The sequence below is a fragment of the Corvus kubaryi genome, unplaced genomic scaffold (genome assembly GCF_017639235.1).
Source record: "Corvus kubaryi isolate FWS band 111438036 unplaced genomic scaffold, C.kubaryi_AGA036_p1.0 37328, whole genome shotgun sequence".
In the NCBI taxonomy this organism is placed as follows: Eukaryota; Metazoa; Chordata; class Aves; order Passeriformes; family Corvidae; genus Corvus; species Corvus kubaryi.
The window spans coordinates 2432898-2452574 of NW_024581106.1; the positions used below are offsets into that span (position 1 = coordinate 2432898).

Genomic DNA, 19677 nt, shown 5'->3' on the forward strand with positions numbered 1-19677 from the left:
CAATAATTCCTAGGGGAGAGCTGATGGTGACCAAAGTGTACCTAAGCAAAACCGTACTTTCACCCAGCTCATAAGGGTTGAATAAACAAACAAACAACCTTGATTAAAAAGAAAGTGGACTGAAACACAGTAGGGACTGTAGTTACTGCCCTGTACTAGAAGACACAATTTATGGGTAAAGCTAAAGTCTTCACACTACTGAGTTTTTCTAAATGTCAGATCAAATGTGTTAGGGTTTAGTTTTATATCTTTTACTGCCAATACTAAACAAATAATGGGACTAGCTATATCTTTTTAAGTGGGTAACCCTCCTAAAAATGTTTTTACTTACGTTGAGTTGGTTTTTTTTTTTTTTCCCCTCTACAAAAATGAGGTTAGGGTTTTGGCAGAGGAGAGTTGTCTGTAATGTAACAGAACTTAGTTCATCTCATGCCAAACACCAACACTTGATATCAATAATCGTCAACTCAAATATTGCTCTTGGGTACATTAATCATTCCCATTGTTCCATAACACAGCAGGAAAAACAGCCTTTAACAATTGCTACCGGGGAAAATTGCACAGTGGGAGCTGAAGCAGTTCTTGCAGTTGTGTAACAAAACTCCAGAATGTTGGCAACACTCTGGACCTGGAAGGGGATTCTTGTTGGTGAATGCTAGCAGTGGTTGCAGACTGATGTGCACTGTCTTTTTCTCTCTTTGTGGTATTGAGTTACACTGCACATGCAAAAATGTAATTTTTAAAGGATGTGTTTTTCTGCTTGCTGCCCCAAGGAGGGTAGCTTGTAGGGAATATATGACTGGCAGATTGTGACAGTATGAATTTGAATTTCCTTACTGAACGACTGTCAGTGTACATTTGATGGGTGATGCATTTGTACTGTGTAGTCAGAGCAAGCTTTTTTAGCATTCAGTGGTGCTAGCCTGTGCTTTAGAGCATGTACATTTTAACAGAAAAGAAGGTACAGGTTATTTCCCTTTGGTTTCTTCCTAGTAAGAGTAACTAAAGTAACTAAAATCCTGAACATTCTCTTCCCTCCTGTACCTCTCTTCACATTGTTTTTGCCACAAACCATGCTTAGAAGGAGTAACATCACTTCTTAAGACAAATGGTTTTAATTAAACTTTAGGTGAAAATCCTTCTGACTTCAAAGGATGAAGATCATTTGAGAAACAAAGATATTTCTGAGGGAGGCACAAGATGATGTCTCCCCTGCTCCCAGTTAAAGGAATCTATTTCTTTACATTTATAGAAAATAATTTGAAACTCTTTGAGGTTTAGGTACACTGTTACCTTGATGCTTTATGAAGTGGAGGAGCATGAGGCTTTCATATCTTGTTAATTGGTTCAGTGTGCCTTCGAGTACATTTCCACTAAACCCAAGCTCTCATTCATTGGCTATGGCACTGGTGTGGAAAGTCTTCAGACCACCCCTGGGACTCTTAGAGGTGCAGGTCAGAGCATGAGACGTGTTCCAGCTGTTGTTAAGACCTGTCTGCTTTGCAGAAAAGGTGCAGGGAAATGAGCTCAAGTGCTGACAGCTCCACAGTAGCTCTGCCATAGCTGTGTTTTCCTTGGAGTGGTAACGCAGCAGGCATACAGCACTTCCCTCCCACCTCAGCCAGGTGTCAGCACAGCCAGCGTGGGAGATGCTGTGCAGAGAGCAGGTGAGCATGTGGAGCTCTGCTTGGGTAGGGTGATGTGGTCACTCATTAGCTGCAAATGTGGCATTTGCCTGATAACTGTGCACTGTTACGTGCACACTTTGACTTCTAACTGGTCATTGAGACACTTAGCATTTCTAAGTCTCCCATTAAGATTTTGAGTCTCTATGGTAGTACAGTTGGATACAAAGGGACTGGAGTTGGGGTTAGAGAGGGATTTCTTTATTAGGAATTGATCTATAGTAGGACTTATCACCCCATACATGCATAAGATTTCTAATGTGATCTCTTGAGTGTTTTAAACATTTATTTCAAGTTAGTAATTCATTCCCCTATAGTGCTTGAATGCTTCCTTTCAGTTAGTGGTTTCAAAGGATTTTTAAAATATCCATTGGCTGGTGACATATTGCTCTGCCTTTATGGTTCCAGATACTAGGATCTGGGTAAGTTGCTAGCCTGAGTCTTATGCCTGAGAATAAATATTACACCCACAAAAATAAACTTGCCCTGTCTCAGGCCATGTGAAAACAATTTTTGTTCTGGGTGCATTCATCTAGTTTGCATTTTGTAGTGGAAACCACTGTGTTCAGTATTTTGTCTGCATGTCTACTGGCTCTACAGAAGGCCTCTTCTGTTTATGTTGATGGCTTTGGAGAGACTGCCAGACCAAATCACTAATGTAGCAATAGTGTTTTATAATGCTGCAAGATAGTTCCCTTGGCTCTATGCCATTTTCAGGAAAAAAGTCTAGGTAGGGAGTTATATGCTGTCAGGTAGTGTCTGCCTATGTATCAGCAGCAATGCTGTTCTTCCATTAGAGCTTTAGTTTGGGAAAAAATCATGACCTCTTCTGGAATATTTCATGGTGTGATAGTTGGCAATTGTGACCAAAATAAAGGGTTTTTCCATTGTAGGATGTATGGTTGACAGGGTATATTCTAAGTTTGTTTTGTTAGTCCTTTTAAGTAGGAGCTGTAAAGAGCAACTTCTGCCCACTTTGCGTTGGAAGGGGCTCTCACTAAAGAAGAGCTCTTACTACTGCTTGTGCTGTTTTCCCCAAAGCACTGGGAAAATGCTAGCTGCTGCTCTTCTACTTTCTGTCACCATGAACAAAATCCCTTACTAATTTTTTCAGGCTTCGTAGAAATATCTTTTGACTCCTGCCACAATTAATGAAAAGCTGTCATGTGAAAGATGTACATCTGTATCACTCCAACAGCATTCTTTGTATTTAAAGCTAAAGTTCTTCACTCTTACCCAAATGTTTCTTCTTTGCAACTGTCTCTATAGCTATAGTAATTTCTTGGATAATATGCTTTAGATCACAGCTGGGGCAGGAGAAAAAAAGCAGCAGGGAGAATCTAAGTTAGTACAGGTGGTGTTACACTTGATTAAATACTTTGATAATGGCCCTTACTAGCCAAGAATCAACTGATATAATGTAGCTTGGTTTTGTGGGATTTAGCAATACCTTGTTTCCCAGATGATGGCGTTGGAAGGTGTTCAGGTTGCCCTCACAATGCTGTGCAACTTCCAGCAAACAGGTTGTTTCCTACAGTTTACTTTGTTGTCATCACTTGCAGATGACGCTCTCTGACCTCATTTGCATTATTTCACCCACAAACAATTTTCCAGTTGTCAGAAGTCAAATTGCTGAAGATGATCTCTCCTGTATGGTAACTGTAAGCCCTTTGTATGATTTGAACCTTGATACAGATTTGTTAATTTTTTTTCCTTCAGCAAATATAGATGAAAAATCAGCTTTCCTTGCTCTAGTAGTTCAGACAGAACCAGCTGGAAGAGAGGTTACATGCAACTGGCAAGCGCTTATCTTTCGCAGGACTCTTTGAGTCTCAGTATTTGAGCTTCTCTTTTCAGATCTGGTATGCTTTGCTTTGTCTAAAATAATAAAAACTCACAACAACCCAGGAAGTTAAGTTTCTTTGTATGTCTTCCTCAAGCAGGGAAGTTGGCTTTGGGGTGCAAAAAGTTTCTTGTATGCATAACTTCATCACCGCTATGAACCAAGTTGTAAAGTTGCCTTTCTGCAAAATCATAGGATGGTAGAATGACAAAGGAGGACTTCTTTGTACAACTGACAACTTTCTAGACAGATTTGTTTTTTCTCCAACTTGCATTTAATTACTTCTATAGTAGACCGTACTGTTTCCTGAAAGTTCATGCACTTTCACAGAAAACTGTCAGTGCAAGACACAGTTTCGGTAAAGCCGGTCCCTGAATTAGGGTCTGGCGTAAAGAACCTTGGGCATACTCCTTAAATGTCTTTCTTTTTAATCAGTATTGTTGCCCAAAGTTAACCATTTGCACATAGCAGGACCGCTTCCTCATCAGAAGGGAGTCTGTGTCTCAGACTGCTTTTAAAATGTGTAGTTGCTTTCTGTGAGCAAAGGTCATCAAGAAAACCTTGATTAATGTCTAAAACTTGAGCAAGGATTTTTTGGAAGCTAGAGAATCCCTGCTGGAAGGGAAGGGCTGTAAGGGCTTTCTGCAACTTCCAGAGCTGTCAAAGTGTGTGTGATAAATTATTCGGTAAATGCACATGAGCTGATCCTGTAGCAACTCACTGGAGCTTTTGGATGGGACTCCCTGGGGATCCCAGGCTTGCTAGACACAAATCAGCATAAGCCTCCTTAGGATTTATCGTGCTAACCACAAACTCTGCCCAGAAAGGATCCAGAGCTGGTAGCAGGGACACTGCTGCCTCTGAAATCAATGTCTCTTTTCAGGCTTATGGATTAAGAAGGGAACAAGCTCTTAATGGCCACATGAGGGTGTGGTGGAGGTGGTAGGGCAGGAAGTTGATATTCGGACTGGAGTCTGGATGTGTGACCTTCTTTCTATTAGAGGGTACTTATGGCCCGAGACTAAAGTGGACGCCTTCGAAATACATCTCTCAGATAGTGCTGAATGTCATAGGACATGTTCTGCCTTCCTGGCTGTTGATGCTTTGGATGATAACAAGTGGTACCCCTGGTCAATAAGCTCAAATGTCAGTTGCTCATTTAGCCAGGCTTGTGGGTTAAAGAACCTTTCGGATAATAGTGAACTACAGGAAAAATATATGATGGATTTTTTTTTTTTTAATGGAATTATTGTCATACCTGGAAAAGAAAGTTAAATTCTGGATAGGAGGCAAAATTGAAGTACATAAGTTCTCATAATTAGATAGTTGGATATTAGGAAATACCCCTGCTGCCTCAATCCATTTTTTAAATGGTATCAGTGAGGAATTTACGAAGGATTTGCTTTAGGAGGAATAAATTTCTTAAGAGTAAGCATTAATTTTTGACTTTTACAAGTCAAATTACAAGTGAGAAAAAGGTAATAGGAAATAACTACAAAGAGAATGGTGAGTAAAGGAAAGGTTTTAATCTGCTCAGTATAATTTGAAATACCAGATCGGGTTCAGTAAACTTGATTCTGATGTGGTTACTGCAAAACTTAACCCTGTCCTGAACAGAACCAGGACAACTGGAAAGTGGAAGGCTGTATTTATTTGTGTTCAGAAGTAGCTCTTGCCAGTTTGGCTTAGACAGTAACCTTGGGGTTTGTATATGAAGAGATGATAAAAATCAGAGCTGCTTGTAAGTGGATTCCCTCTGTATTGCTATTTCATGCTTTTGAGTTTATTCATAGGCACCTACACTTGGCACATTATAGTTGGCAATGGTCTACCAAATTCAGTCCGGGGTGCCTGACCAGATGTCGTCGAGATGCAGGGCACTCTGCTGTCTGTGTTTTTCCTGTGAGAATTCAGATTCTTCAGTCAAACTCATTTCAGGGGGGAAAAACAGAAATCTCTTTGGGGATGGGACAGGGCAGGATGCGATTCAGCTACAGGTTTAAGTTCCATCTCCTACATGAGGTGGCTATTGTACCTCACTTACATGGAGTAGTAAAACTCCTCTCCAACTTCTGTTAGCCACCCACTAAATTATTAATCTTGTCTGTTCACTCACAATAAATAGTCTTGCCTAAAGCATGAGAAAGTTGTGTTTTGATTGACAGTAACAGAAATATGGTATGCATGAATTGCTTTAGCTCAGTTTAGAAAAGACAATCAGCATAAGACGAAATAGTTAAATATTACATAGCTACCTAGGATTTGAAGATTCCTGACTAGCCAAACACAATACTTCTACACTAGTATTTTATATGCTACTTAGAGTCCATCTTTCTGTTGAAAACAAATATGCCAAAAAGTCAACTTTACTAATTTTTAATATGAATTTGATGGTAGCTTAGGTAGCTGTGGCATTATCTTACAGAATGGCAAAATCCTTGCTGTCTCTTCCAAGGTTGAAGAATTGTTTCTGTGCATGAGGGTTGTGTAACACTCTTTGTGTTCAAACACCTAATCATTTCAGTCCTTGAAAACACATAACAGATATTCCAGCTTGTCAGTATAATGCCCTTGAAAAATACTTAGTGGAAGGAGGTGAGGGGATAGTTCTTAGGCATTTGGAAAACCTGAAGTCTTACCATCTAGAAGCTCTGGATGTGCCCTGTGAGACAAGCTGATGGAGGTGTGTTAGGCTCTCTGCTGTCCTGCTGGGGATACAGCTCTGTCTTGTTGCTCTTGTAAAGTTCAGCTGTTAAGTCAGCAGTTTGGCTTAGGAGGCAGTATCTGAGCCAGGGAAATGTTGTGCAATGTTTTCAGTGTTCTTAAATAGTGGGTGGTGTTCAGTGACATGCTGCAAAGTGTAAATAGGAACAGGTTGAGCTTAAACACATGAAATTGGTGTAGCATTGGAGATAATGGATAATGTAGTCTTAATGTGAAACATTTGGCTTAATAACTCTAGAGAGCTATGACTGCAACTGATGAAAGGCTGCAATGTGTGTATGGCTAAGAGGGAGTAGGAAGGAGGGATGCAATTTGTGATCTTCATCATGCCTGAAATAACACTGTGTTAGTGTTTATATAAAACTGTAATACAGCCTCTCCTTCACAAATCGGGAAAATCCAGATTGCTGCAGAACAAACACTCCTGCCACTTCATGAGTTACAGACTTTCTTGTTTTGATCCATTTCCTTCTGTTTCAAAGAGATAAGAAAGATCTAATGTGCTGGGTACCTCAGAAGATTCAGCTAGGCCTTCAGCATTTCCTGGAAAATGAACATGAAATTGTCCAGTGAGGTGGAGCAGAAGTAAGAGGGCATGGAAAAACACACAAATAAAATGCACAATAAGAATTTCTTTCATATAAAGCAGTTTATCACGTTCTTTGTTTTAAACAGTCTTTCAGTTTTTCAGCTTGTTCTATGTCCTCAGGTAGTTGCTGGCAAGAAACAGTGTGTTATGGCAGCTGTAGTGATGTTTACTGTGCCCACACTTGTGTGTGCATTGGCCAGCCGAGCAGAACAGTTGCCCTCAGTATAAGCTTGTCAGTTCTGCTCTGTGTGGGCGTCTGTGCTTTACACAGCCACTTGGTCATGTTCTCTTCTACACATTCTACTTGTCCTTCCCCAGCAAAGGTTACTCTAAAGGTAGACATAGCAGTCAGATTCAGTGGAATTGTGAGAATGGAGAAGACAACAAGGAACTGATGATGTGATTTCAGAAGCCTTTGTTTTTAGCTAGGAAATGAGGTGTACAAGGTTTCTGTAGATGGTCCTTGATGTTTCACAAGAGACTTGTGATTATTTCTTCCAGTCTCACAACTGGACATGCAACGCTTTCATTGTGAGAACCGTGATCACACTGTGATCCCTTACAAAGGCAGATCAGGCACCTCCAGATTATCTGTGGAGCTCCCAATAAGGTCTTTCACTCTTACTTTCTAAACAGTAGGTGTTTCCTTGCAAACACTCTTTCCTTTTGCTGTCTAGGAACTGGGAAGCTCTGCTTTTCCCTGAGAGGTTCAGGTATCTGAAGCAAGGAGTGAAGTTTAAATGCTGCACATCAGGTAGCTCATAGCAAAAGAAGGCCACTGAATGTACCTTTGCTCTGTCTGTGCTTGAGGATGTAATTTCTCAGTATTATCCTGACATTCCTCATGATGCTGGGGATGAAATACAACTGTCTGTACATGAGCAGCATTCTTATATCCCTGACTGTCCCCCAGTGAAGGACCTCTGTGATAGACTAGGCTCATCTAAGAACAGAACTAAGACAGGCAGTGTGGAATTCTAGTCTCAGTCCTGTTTCCAAACACTAGTTTTATCCAAAAAGGAAAGAAAAAGCACGTTGTTATGGTCTGTTACACTGTACCTTTAATTTGATAGGTTCATTCTGTGAAATGATAAATGATAATGCTTTGTAAGCAGAGATCAGCCTTGCTTCCTGCACTGGAATTTCATATAAACTGAAGGGTTTATGAAAAATAAATCAAGTTGTAGTTGTTGCTACAAGCACTTGTTTGCTTGTAGGAATGGTTAAGCTGGCTATGCTTTCAGCAAAAGTTAAGATGTGCAGACACAGCCTACCATGTTGCCCTGTTTCTGAATCCTCAAAACAAGCTTTTGAGAGCAACTAAATCTCTTCCCAGCTCTGTTGAGTTCGACTGAAGAACTGCAAATAACTTCCTTCCTGAGAGATGAAGTTTTCAGTAGCATGTATAAATGTCCTGTCTGTTGTTCATGAGGCACCACAAATCAGATTATGCTCTTCATGCTACTTATGTGCTTTGTAATGTAAATCATCTTTACTAGTGAATGAAGTATCCAAAATCTCATTTTTTGAAGTATGAAAGAAATAGAACTTGAGGCCTAAAAATAAACTTGGATATAAATTGAGTATAACTTCAGTAAATCAGAGCTTTTAATTCTTTTAATGCAGTTCTCACCAAATTTTTGATAATGCTTGGCAATGCATTGAAGTGTTTCCAGCCAGAATTCACTGTAAAACACCTTATATCTTATCTGTCCAAGTTCACCTTCAACTTGTATTGTTGCCATGTTTTCGATTGCTTGGTGCGTTAAGACTCGGTGCTGTATTTTAAAAAAAAAAAAAGAAAGAAATTCGATGGTGGCTGTTTCCTGTTGCTGAAATTTGAGAGTCTGGCGTCTTCCATCAGATTCCTTGAATGTGTAGAAAAATGATGCTGGCAGGAGTGACTTCAGAAACACTTAACAGAGATACTGAGTGGACACTGCTTGTTCACCTTGTGTGAGCTATTGTATTGTTTGCTAGAACCTGGCTGCTTTGGGAAGTGTCACCGTGCAGTTGAATGTACAAATGACACAGGTGACATGGAGGGAAAGCTTTGTCTTCTGTCATCTTCTTCTTGGGAAAGACGGACTTCATTATTTGGTTCAAGTTTTTGGAAGAGAGACTTTCCTGTCCTTCTCCCTGTGCAGATTTAACTTATTCATTATTTGCTACAAGACGTAATAAAAACTCTTTTTCTTTCTTTTTTCCTTTTTTTATAAATAACCTGCTCTTATTTAAACATTCTGATACAGAACAAACTTTTACAAAAGTGGTACTTATTCTTGTACAAAAATTTTCTTCTTTTTTCTTTTTCTACTGCATAGCCTTTGCAATTACTTTATTGTAAACTTACTACGTCCATCAGATCAGATGAACCTTCATAGGCATTTAAAACTGATCTTGCAGTTTGGTTTGAGAGGAAGACCTTCTGCCCTTTCACAGAGCCCTGCTGACTAGAACTGATTGATCAGTCTATCTGGACTCTTCTGGGCATGGCTGTGGAAGGAAGGAGATTAAAGCCTCCACTTTTACAGTAATGGAGAAACAGTGCTGGTGCAGGGGACAGTTTACTGCCAGGGGTCTCAATTTTTCATCTAATTCTTGAGTGTCTCAGAAAAGCAAGTTCTTTTTTTCCCCCGAAAGCAGTTACACTGTAGAAAATTCGATATTGTGACCTTATCCTTTTAGTGGTAAACTTGAGAGATCTGCCAAAGACATGAAATGGCACTTGTAAATATAATGAATACTGTAGTAAACTATTTTCTTTGGTTTTTTCCCCTCCAGAGTAAAATAAAGAATAATTTACTATCTTCTGCTTTTAAAATTAAAAGCATTTGCAGAGGGTCCTCACAGAGCCTAAGAATCTGACAAAACATTACAAATGAGGGTGAGCATTGCAGCCTCACGGCCACACTTTGTTCCAAGAGCCAAGCACTCTGTGCATTTTTGCAAGGTTAATTTAGTGCACCTTTGTATGTGGGTGTTGCTTGGACCCTTCCTTGATGACCTCAGGACCTCATTAAAAGAAAAAAGTCTTGCAGTCTGTTTTCTGGCTGTCTAGATGGGAAGCTCTTGGCTAAGGTGCTCAGCCTAATGTGGCTGATGGTGTTAGAAGGTAAAGGTTAAGATGACAAGATCTCAAGTTAGAATAAAAGTAAAGCAATGGCAGCCAGTGCTCTTTCAGGCTTGTGGGCGTGCAGAGGCTTCACTGTGCGGCTGCTGATTAAATCCAAGCTGAGTACATAAAGCCTGAAATAATCTGTTTCTGTGCTGCTTGTAATAGGGCTCAGGACACATGTTCACATCCCGGTGGAGAGGTACAGCTACCTTAGCACAGGGTGTTTTATCAGGAAAGTGCAGTGTGTGTTTTGTTAGATAGCAGAGGGTGGTGTTCAGATAAGCAGTGAAATGACATAAATGCAGCTTTGTTCTTAACGTGTGTTGTAAAAAGCAGCTCCCCCTCCCCTACTCAGTTTATGAAATATTTTTTAATTATCTGGGAACTTAAAAGCTCTGAAGCTTCAGTTTTGTCGGTTTATGAGCAACACCTGCTGGGTAGAGTCTCAACTCAGTTCTTTGTATTCAAGGAAAGTCTGCTCATAAAGCCTGTGAAAGTGCTGGGTAAAGCTGGGGAGGCAAAATGGAATGTTTTTTGTAAATGAGTACACTCATTTGTACATTACACATGTAAATTTGTACACTCTTACCTTCTGTGGGTGTGAGCATCCAACCAAGCTTTATAGAAATACAATGATGTCTGCAATCCTATTTGTATGCAGCTATCAGGATAAGTCATAGATTCGTTAAAGTTGGAAAATGCCTCTAAGATCCCAAAGTCCAACTAGTAACCTAGTGCTGGTTCAGGTTCACCACTATTGGTGTGATATCTTGAGAGAATACTGGGGAGGTGGTAGCAGGGAAACTCTTCAGCATCTCAACTTTGAAATGAATCTCTTCCTTTCCAGCTGCACATACGAACCCTTCTAAGGACCAGCTGTTGGGGAGTGGGGTGTTTCGTCTTCCAGTAGGAGTTTCTTCTGTTATCTTGTCACCACTTGGGTAGTTCTTCTTGAAATTTGAGGCTTTCCAATTATGCTGCATATAATTATGGGTTAAGAAACATTTAGGCTGTGCACTGTAGTTTTGATAAATGCTTGGGAGTTTCAGTGTTGGATTGACATCAAGTGTGTGTTTTTAGCAGCTCACTCTTTTTAAAATCCTCTTTTTAAATCCTTCTAATTACATAAATATTTTTCTAAATGTCTGTATGGGTTTTTTTGCAGAATGAAATTGTAGGATATTCTATAAACTGGGCAAAATGATGATCCGTTTTTTTTTTCCTTAGAAGAATAAATGAAAAATATTTTACTGTAAATTTATAGATTATGAAATAAGCTGCAACTTAAATTTTGAGTGGAATCGTAATTTCTGAGTAGCAGGTGTGCATCCCCCAAGTTTTATTGAGGTGGGGCTATTTGTGAAGTCTGTGCATCATGAGCAGTTCTTATCTGCTTGGGAATTCACAACAAGCAGTATAGCTTATAAACAATACAGGATTATTGACAAAAGTTGCTTTCATAGATGACTCTGCCTTTTTTATTTCTGGTAAAATCCTTGTTACAGTCAACATGTATTATACCCACATGACCTCAACTTGATCTTGATTTCCTGCCTCTGTTCATAGACACAGAAAAAAACCCTAATAAAATACTGTGATTGCCAGTTGTTCTTCACCTGTGTCCTAATCTTACACTATTTGTGTATTGGAAATAAACCCTTGGTGTCTTAAACCCTGTATTTCAGCTTCATGCCACTTATGAACATGGTATAATACCAGGATGTTACTACATGTCATGTATCTGTTGTTACCTAATATGTTTCTTTGAAGTGCTGCCTTAAAATCATCCTCCTACTTAGCAATTTATCCACTTAAACCAGTGACTGATTCCAGAAGTGACAACTTCTGACATTTAGGATAATTTTAGTTTCTTTGACTCAAAAGACTCTTACTCCTTGGTTGTACATAAAAATTTCAGACCTGTCAATCCAGTAACTAGTAACAGGCTTTCTTCTGCGTCCCCATAATTAACTGAGTTTGTGTGTAAGTCTTTTTTTCCCCTTTCTTTCTTTTTCCTTTGATTAGCTCTTATTTCATGGGTTGCTTTCCTCTTGTGTTCTTAACACGAAAAGAGGGCACAAGTTTTAAATTTGTGTTCAGTAGCTGTTTTTTACCAAATGCTGTTGGGGCTTACAAGTTCCTTGCAACAATTCTGCTTTATTGTGTCCTTCTAGAACCCCTGTCTCTGTGGTCAGCCTCAGAGCTGGCATCATCTAAATAAATTGGGCTAACAATGATCATGAAGCTGCTACTAACTGGAAGTAATACAGTTTTTTACATGTTACGTGCTGGTAGCAATTCCAAATTGCTTGATTCCAAGACTGGTATTTATGTGTGATGTATCTTTGAAGGAGTCCAACAGACTGAACAAGGATTGTGGTAAACATAAGGACTGTGGCATAAAAAGGCTCCTTTAGTACTTCTCTGCTTGGGGAGAGGAGGTGCAGTACTTTTAGTGTGATATTAAATTGAACATCCAAGTCTGAGATAGTCATTCCCACTGTTACCATGAGGGAAAATAGGATGTTAAAATCTCTTTATGGGATATAGGTTCGAGCACATGTGGAGAGCAACCTCAGCTGGGCAGGTTGTAATGCTGCAGGAAGCTGCTCTCAATTGGCACTTTGAAATTGTGTATGTACCAAGTACTGGATTTGGGAGCGAACATGCCTGTTCTTACATTTTCCTATTACTTTCACTTAGGATTTTGTCGTTGTTTGCTCCAATGCTTCCTAACCCTCTCATGAAAGACTCTGCCCCTTAAAAAAATAAACAATACCCGAACAAAAAAATTTACACGCTGGTGGACTTGGCTTCTGTTTATGAAAAAATATGGATGGAGATGTTAATATATTCAGTTTTATTTCTGTTCATGTAAATCCCTTTGAGCTACATCTTGGTTAACAAATTCCATAGTGGCTTCTCAAATGGATTATGTATTTTTCAGATTTTGCTTCTAGCTGACAGTCCATACTAATTTCTGAACCCTTATAAATTCTAATAAAGTTCTCTTGATAAGATATGAATCTATTAAATCTGCTTCCTTATAACTGTTTTGAAGTTACTCAATTTATGCAAGATGTTAAGTTTTTACAAGAACAAAAACACACAGAAATGATCCAATTTGTGTCCTATGCTAGCTTCAGCTCCCTGAGAGCTCTTGAACAAACAGAAACTACAGCACTTGGGACTATGCCAGATGGTTTAAAGATTCCCTAGAGAATAACGAAATCTAACTAGTGCTGTATATTTCTGTCATGTTTGGCATAACCTCTGAAGTTGAGATGTTTGTTGTTTCTTCTTGAAGTTTACCAGTATCTACCATATAGAAATGTATGGAATTGTTTTGGAAGCCCTTGTAGGTGTCACAGCTGAGAAATGACTGAAGCTTGGTGAGTAAGACATACCTTTGTTCTGAGATAGGATGCTGGGAATCACAGAAAAGATAGTTAAGAAATATGCTTAACTTTTATGATACAATGTTTCCTCACTGACTTTGCAAAACAAGTTTCAGCCTTGACTTCAGTGAGAACAGGACATTCAGACATGAACAAGAATAGATTCCGAGCATAGATAATTCCCAGATCAACTAAGCTCCCCCAGGGGAGGGAGAGTTGATGAGCAGAAGGAATGGAGTTCACTACTTGGGGGACCTTTTTTCTGATTTCGGTTAATAGTTTGTTAATACATGTTCACTGCTAACTCTCACCAGTTGCAGAGAGAAATCTTTCATAATCTGGGATATTGGAAGTAAAAATTAAGCTGTAGAATGACCAAATTGTGGATAAACTGAGTTCTAAGTTCCTCGGTCCAGAGAAAACTGTTGCCTTCTATGAAAGAACAACTCACATACTTACTTCTGAAACTTTAAGTTACTTGAAGGTGTGTCTTGCTTTGATGGCCACTGAGTATGACAAGTCATACCTTAGTGAAATTATTAAGAAACTCCTGTAGTAAGCTGAAGTGAATGGGATTTATATTATCCTTCTAAATAACTTACTTAAATATCATGAGAACACGGTTGTGTCTGTGACAAAATAACTCTTCCCTTCTCATCGCTTGCCCATCAGACCAGAAATAGGAGTTTCTATTTCCAGGCCAGACAGGAGCCACATGATGGGATTTGCCATGTTACACCTAAGTATACTTTCACCAAGCCCTAGACATTAGAACTAATGCTGCCCTTCTCCTTTACAAGCATGGAACATACCTTACTATACAGGTATCCAGCTAAGATGTGCTAATAGTACTGGTGTGGGGGCTGCCCTGGCTGGACACCAGGCACCCACCAAAGCCACTCTCTCACTCCCTGCCTCAGTCGGACAGGGATGAGAAAACAAGAGGCCTGTGGGTCAAGGTAAGGACAGGGAGAGATCACTCACTGATTAGTGTCATGGGCAAAGCAGACTCAGCTTGAGGAAATCAGTTTAATTTATTACCAATCAAATCAGAGTAGGGTAACGAGAAGGAAAAATCTGAAAACACCTTCCTCCCACCCCTCCCTTCTTGGACTTAACTTCACTCCTAATTTTCTCTACCTTCTTCCCCCTCAGCAGTGCAGGGACAGGGAATGGGGATTCATCACACACTGTCTCTGCCGCTGCTTCCTCCTCAGAGGCAGGACTCTTCACACTCTTCTGCTCCAGTGTGGGGCCCCTCCCACAGGAGATAGCTCTCCACCAACTTCTCCAATCTGGCTCTTTGCCCTGGGTGCAGTTCTGCAGGAACAGGCTGCTCCAGTGTGGGCCCCTCCCACAGGGTGTAGTCCTTCAGGAACAGGCTGTTCTAGCTGGGTCTCCTGCTGGAGTTCTGCCAGCAAACCATCTCCACTGCTGGTTCCTCTCTCTACAGATCTACAAGTCCCTTCCAGGAGCCTGCTCCAGTGTGGGCTTCCCATGGTGTCACAGTTTCCTTTGGTGTTCCTCTGCTCCAGTGTAGTGTCGTCCATGGGCTGCAGGTGGATCTCTACATCCCCATGGCCCTCCATAGGCTGCAGGGGCACAGCAGCTTCACCGTGGTCTGCCCCAGGGGCTGCAGGGGAATCTCAGCTCTGGCACCTGGAGCAGCTCCTGTCCCTCCTTCTTCACTGACCTTGGTGTCTGCAGGGCTGTTCCTCTCATGTGTTCCCGTTCTTCTGTCCTAGCTGCCATTGCACAGGTTTTTTCCCTTTCTCAAATACATTATCTTGGAGGGGCTACCACCATCACTGACTAGCCCAGCCTTGGCTGGTGGTGGGTCTGTCCTGGAGCCCGCTGGCATTGACTTTGTTGGATGTTGGGGAAACGCTGGCAGCTTCTCATAGAAGTCACCCCTGCAGTGCCCTTTGCTACCAAAACCTTGCCGCACAAACCCAGAGCAACTACTGAAATGAAGATACTGCTACAGAAGGTGAAGCAGTGTGGGCTTTGCTCTGCAAAACTGCCAGAAATCCTGGGTTAATTTGTCGTTGTGTTGCTAGGACATCGTAAAGCCAGTGCCACTCTTTCTGTGAATGTTGTTATCAAAAAGTTAGCTGCAGTCATTTAATTTATCCTAGCTATTCTTCTTACCTGTGTGGTCTCAAGCAAATGCCCAAAATCTTACTGTTTATGCTGTTAGGCAGTGTTGTGCAGCTGCTGGCGTAGAAATAACTAGCACATACCAGGCACAATAAATTCAGAAAATAAAGTTCAGCTGTGCTGAAATAAGTAGCATCTGCCAGTAGCAATTAGTGAAGCAGTGCAAAAGTTACTTTACCTGATGTATATGAAAATGTTGCCTAAAAAAATGAGCAGAACTTCCCTGATGATCTCAGAAACAACTTCTTCCTGCCCATCTTGACTCTATATACCTATTGTGCTTTCTTACTTACACAGTGATTAAGTGCCTCTGTGCTCCCTTTTTCCCTTCAGTTTTGTGGAACCCATATTCATAAACAAAACAAAATGCTCTCACGGACTTTTTGAAATATATATAAATAGTCTCATGGGTCTCTGTCACACCCTTAGCTTACTCTTCATGTATGTCACTATTGGTGCAAGAATCACCTTATAAAGCTGTTTCTCTGAAAGTCCCTTACACTGTTTACTTTATTGATTCCTTTATATCAAAGCTTTCTGGGAAAGCATTTCCTTTTCTGTTGATCCTGGGTCTTGTAGGTTGTTTTTGGTTTGGTTTGGTTTTTTGTTTTATTATTAGTAGTAGCAACAGTAGCTCTGTAGCTCTTCTAGAACTTCTCTGTGTTGAGAAGGAAAAGGACCATGCATTTAATTACTTTCAGCTCTTAAATTGAAATACTTGCCCATCGAGCTGTGTCTGTATGGATTTACATTTGAACACCATAACTATCTAATGATATAATTCTCTTCACAGCTACCATAACCAGCTGATGAAATCTTAGTATTTTAAACAGTTACTGATTGACTAGATTAGACTAATGTGACTCCCAGGGAGAGTAGTGTTTAGTGTTCTGTGCTGTGCTAACTTTGCCTTCAGGCATGGTATTCATTATTCCTCTGACTCCTAGGCAAAGTGGTGGTTCAAGACTTCAGTGCTGGAGGAAGTCTAGTTAGGTGGAAGTTCCCTGCTCTTCCCAGCGCCTCATTTCAAAACAGTTGGTAATTCAGCATCTGGAAGAGTATGGCTTTGAAATCCTTCTTTGCTGTGTTTATGCTTAGGTTCTTTCCTGGTTGTTATCTGGGAAGAGTTAATTGTACTACTGGTTGCTCAGGCATTTGATACTGTCACAAGACAGTGCAGTTGCTCTTGTGAACTGTGAGATTAGAAAACAAGCTGGAACATGTACAGGTGTGTTATCTCCAAAGTACTAGAAAACTAGTGGACATTATTTGGCAGGTGTGGAGAAGCTGTTGAAATGCTACTAAGTTGCAATCTATTTTCTTTATACTCCATGCACATTGTTTGATGAACCATGTGCATTTGTCTTTCACAGTTTCCTAATGAATGTTCTTTTGAGAAAAGGAGCCTTGAACCCAGTAGTAACACTTTTTGTCTCTGCCGCAGTATCATCTGCTGCTTGACACTGGCTTTGGTGTCCAACTTTCTGTAAGCAGAGCCTTTTTTAAGGAAAGTGTGTAGTCTGAAACCTCCCACTGCAGTTGAGAGTTTGTGGGAAAACATTGAATAGGAAAAGAACTAACTCCTTGGTTTCATGTCACTGAGGAATTTCTAGCCTCATTAAGGGAGCTAGAAGTTTTTGCAGTGCCTCACTTTATTGGACCAAGTATATCCACATGTGCTAGATCTGCCAGACTGAATAGAATCTAACTTTTCCAATCTCCCAGGTCAGCACTGAATTACTGACCACTTGCCATCTTCTCCTTCAGTGACAGTAGAAGAAGGTGGTTATCGTAGCAAATGAGTTATAAAAGTGGTGTCATCCATGGGTATCATAGTGGGTTTCAACCAAATCTGGGATGATACTCACTTTAGGAGTCTTCATGTTCTGCCATGTAGGAGTCCCAAAACTTTGATCTTGTGACTGGGGAAAAACAGACTTTTCAAAGTGTGTTCATTTCATAGTGAATCAACATGTTAGTTAATCTCTTAAATTTAAAATCTTGGGAACATCTATCTGAAACTACAAAATTTAAAAATTGCCGCCTTCTTAAACATGGTGCATGAAGCATTTATTTCAGTGTTACCACTTTAAATCTGCTAAAATGAAGTTCATGGTCTTCTGATCTATATTTGAGAAGTGAGTAGTGACCATAAATGGGCAAAATACTTAAATGAGCTCTCCAACTCCCCCCTCCCCCCCCCAAAGGAAATGAATGCAGAGAATGTATTAATTGTTTGGGACTGTCCACGTGACAGCCTTATCTTCTCAGGCAAGCCCTTTTAAAAATAGGGTATGTGTTAAACATGATGGAGTTTTGAAAACAACATCTTTAATAAACCTCTTACTAGAACTGCCAAGTTAAGCTAAAATGCAGTTTTCGGGAGAAAATTCCTAGCTAATATCTGAATTTGTGCTTTTATAGTTTGTAAGAACTTGGCTTAAAGAAGTTTAAGAACTGCTGTTCCAGGCAAGCTGTACTTTGCTAAGTCTTTCACTGAGAACTATGTCCTAAACTTGATGAATTGAGTTTTACTAATCTACATATTCAAAGAGGATAAGGATCATCATGAGACCTCTGTACTGACACTGCTGTGGGTTGCAGAGTACTCAAGCTGAGTGAATGTGAGCTGTATCTGAAAGGTGGAAAAGTATCAAGCCTGACTGGCCTAAACACAGGAGCAAAATACTGAGTGCAAGACCCTTCCTTGCTTAAGCACTGCTCCTGTTGTGCCGTGCTGTCACTGCCATCACTGAAGTTAACTTTGATACACCGCGGTAGAGTGCTTACATAGAAGTATAAAGAAAGGCACCTATTGTCCGCTCAGGCATCTAAACCATCTTGTAAGTCTTAGACATTCTTTCCTGTTAAGTAACTTGATCCACTTTGTGTCATTATAGTGCTTATTTAAATTTGGATATTTGGCATAGAAGTGTCTTGTGTGTGTGTAGCACACAGAATGTGTTCGGTGATCCACAAGTTTCCGGCAGCAAATTAGGAACTGTGATGGTTTGGTAAGTGTATGCTGTGCAACTCTGGCACTTTTTTCTGCTTGTTGACTGTATCAAAAACTAAACAGTGTAAGTAATTGCTGAGTTGATCTTGAATAAGAATTATTTTGAAAACTGAATTTAATTTTATTTTCGCTTACCTATCTAAAAATAGATCTCTGTTTAAGGTGGTGTAGTAGTAGTCTTCAGCTTTGCCTTCGGCAGGAGTATGTGATCTCCCCAGTATGTGGTGTGAGGCTGAATGTCAGAGTAAAATACATGCACTGCTCTGTAGGCAGTTCTTTAGAAGCAAAGCTAGCTGGGTCTTGACCAATCACCTAGGAAAAATATAGGCCAGGCAAATAGGAGGAAGACTGTCTCCTGAAAGCAAAACTTTATTCTATGCAATCCTTTAATGTTCCTCTATGCAATCCTTTAATGTGTTTTCTGATGCTTTAAGCTTTGGCTAAACTCATGAGCAGAAATGTGAAAGCACTAGCTGTTTCACTGAATCTTTCTTTGCCTGTGTTCCAGCTTTCTGCTACTAGGCTTGTGTTGTGTTGGCCCAGACATGCAGCAGAATGAATTGGAGTTGATGGCAGATGCTTATTATTGCCTGCTGTGACTTTGAGTTTTCTAAACTGTATTTTTAGACTGTACACTAAGTGCAGATGGGTTATAGAAATATTCAGTAATTTGGCTGTTAATCCTTTCCCTTTGTGATAGCATTTCTCTTGGCTACAAGTCCTCCTTATTCCTGTAAAACAGAAGACGGTCAGTATTCCTTCAGCAGTAAGTCAGCTGATGGAGGCAGAGTCTTCTATTCTAGTTTCTAAATACCTCTAGCTTTAAACAAAGTCAGCAAATTGCTTGTGTGACTGCATAAGTTGAATCATGTCGACCTGGTCTTTTATCTCTTTATTGGAAAGATGAATTTTTAATGGTGAAAACTGTTAAGTGGGACACTGTCACCAGAGTGGGAAGCAGCAGAATGCAGTAGTTTTAGAAGTACAACAGGTCTGAATGATCAGCGTTGGACTAACTGGATGGCAGTAAAAGCATTTATAGCAGTTAAAGAAAAACAGTTCTCTCCCTCTCCCACCCTTCTTTCTAGTTGAGAATAGTTACAGATACCTGCACTTTGGGTGGCATTTGGGTGTGTTTTTATGT

At 40.2% G+C, this 19677-nt stretch overlaps 1 protein-coding gene across 7 annotated transcripts in view; it reads left to right on the plus strand.

Moving 5' to 3' along the window:
- TBC1D4 (TBC1 domain family member 4) overlaps positions 1 to 19677 on the plus strand; it is a 109029-nt gene that overhangs the window by 41008 nt on the left and 48344 nt on the right. The window lies entirely within an intron of this gene.